Raw genomic sequence first — 2,434 nt, 5'->3', positions numbered from 1 at the left:
GGTGGGAGCGCACGGAGCGGGGCCGGGGGCTCCCCCGGGGGGAACTCGGGTGGTGGGATCATTGGGATGAGCCACCTCGGTTCTCTCCTCGCTCCTACCAAGTCACTTCCCCACACCCCGGCCCCCGTGACCGTTGGGAGGGGGAGAATCCCTGGATGTTCCTGCTCTTGATAAGTGAGAGCAAATCAAAAGCCCTCAGGAGGGAGGGCTCTGTCCTGGCCGGTACTTGTGCATCCCTGAGCTCTTCCTGCAGCCCTGACCCTCCTCCCGCAGCCCTGACCCTCCCCCCACATCCCTGACCCTCCTCCCGCATCCCTGACCCTCCTCCCGCAGCCCTGACCCTCCCCCCACATCCCTGACCCTCCTCCCGCATCCCTGACCCTCCTCCCGCAGCCCTGACCCTCCCCCCACATCCCTGACCCTCCTCCCGCATCCCTGACCCTCCTCCCGCAGCCCTGACCCTCCCCCCACATCCCTGACCCTCCTCCCGCATCCCTGACCCTCCTCCCGCAGCCCTGACCCTCCCCCCACATCCCTGACCCTCCTCCCGCATCCCTGACCCTCCTCCCGCAGCCCTGACCCTCCCCCCACATCCCTGACCCTCCTCCCGCATCCCTGACCCTCCTCCCGCAGCCCTGACCCTCCCCCCACATCCCTGACCCTCCTCCCGCATCCCTGACCCTCCTCCCGCAGCCCTGACCCTCCCCCCACATCCCTGACCCTCCTCCCGCATCCCTGACCCTCCTCCCGCAGCCCTGACCCTCCCCCCACATCCCTGACCCTCCTCCCGCATCCCTGACCCTCCTCCCGCAGCCCTGACCCTCCCCCCACATCCCTGACCCTCCTCCCGCATCCCTGACCCTCCTCCCGCAGCCCTGACCCTCCCCCCACATCCCTGACCCTCCTCCCGCATCCCTGACCCTCCTCCCGCAGCCCTGACCCTCCCCCCACATCCCTGACCCTCCTCCCGCATCCCTGACCCTCCTCCCGCAGCCCTGACCCTCCCCCCACATCCCTGACCCTCCTCCCGCATCCCTGACCCTCCTCCCGCAGCCCTGACCCTCCCCCCACATCCCTGACCCTCCTCCCGCATCCCTGACCCTCCTCCCGCAGCCCTGACCCTCCCCCCACATCCCTGACCCTCCTCCCGCATCCCTGACCCTCCTCCCGCAGCCCTGACCCTCCCCCCACATCCCTGACCCTCCTCCCGCATCCCTGACCCTCCTCCCGCAGCCCTGACCCTCTTCCCACAGCCCTGCTGGGGTCTGGGTGGGCTGGGGCAGCACCGGGGGCTGTTTGCAGGGGGTTGGTGGATACTGGGATGGAGGAGCCATCACCACCCCCATCCCTCCTTCCCCGGACCTCTGGACCTGCCCAGCTTGGGTTGGGGGTCCCAGTGGTGGAGCAGCACCGAGGGAAGGGCCACAGCAGGGGGTGTTGGTGGGGAGGTGGGTCCAGCCACCGTGTTCCCAGCAGGAGGAGGGGGCTGCAGGGTGCAGGGCCCGTCCCCTCTCCCCGTGTCCCCCTTGGGCAGGGCTGGAGGGACGGAGGAGGGCACCGTGGGGGTCTCCTTGCCCAGGGACAGGCAGGAGCCTGGAAACGTCCCCCTGCTCTCCCGGCTCCATCGCCCTGAAGCAGATGTGCTCTGGGACTGGGGGCTCTGGCCCCTCCCAAGGACCCAGGGGATGGGGGAGGCTCACCCAGGTGCTCACTGCCCCTGTCCTGAGGCCTCTTAGTCCAGCAGCTCCTGTTCTCCCATCCTCCCTGGGAGGTTCTCCCATCCTCCTCCTGCCTCGTCAGGCTGTGGGTCTCGTCCTGCTGCTCAGAGCATCTTGACCTGCCTCCCCATCCTGGCCTGGCCCTGGGGGGAGCCCCCTGCTCCGTCCTGGGTGAGCCTTTCCCTCGGGATGAGCCTTCCTCCCTCCCAGGGTTACCTCTGCTCCGGCCTAGGCGTGAGCCAGTCCCTGGGAATGAGCCTTTTCCCATCCCCGGGGATGAGCCTTTTCCCATCCGCAGGGATGAGCCTTTTCCCATTGCCAGGGATGAGCCTTTTCCCATCCCCGGGGATGAGCCTTTTCCCATCGCCAGGGATGAGCCTTTTCCCATCTGCAGGGATGAGCCTTTTCCCATCCCCAAGGATGAGCCTTTTCCCATCCGCAGGGATGAGCCTTTTCCCATCTGCAGGGATGAGCCTTTTCCCATCCCCAAGGATGAGCCTTTTCCCATCCCCAGGGATGAGCCTCACTGTCCCAGGGCTGAGCTTGTCCCCAGGAATGAACCTGGCTCCATCCCAGGCCAATCCCTGCTCCCACCCCTGCCCCCCTCCCTCATCCCTCCAGGCTGCCCGGCACGACCCCCCAGCTCCCCCAGCGGGGGTCCCTGCCCGGCTGCCCCCCAAGCTGCCATTCCGGGGGGGGGGGGGGGCTGCTGCGCC

The sequence above is a fragment of the Chaetura pelagica genome, unplaced genomic scaffold (assembly GCF_000747805.2).
Source record: "Chaetura pelagica isolate M959 unplaced genomic scaffold, ChaPel_1.0 scaffold802, whole genome shotgun sequence".
Lineage (NCBI taxonomy): Eukaryota > Metazoa > Chordata > Aves > Apodiformes > Apodidae > Chaetura > Chaetura pelagica.
The sequence above is the reverse complement of the archived record's forward strand: the minus strand, read 5'-3'. Positions refer to the sequence as shown.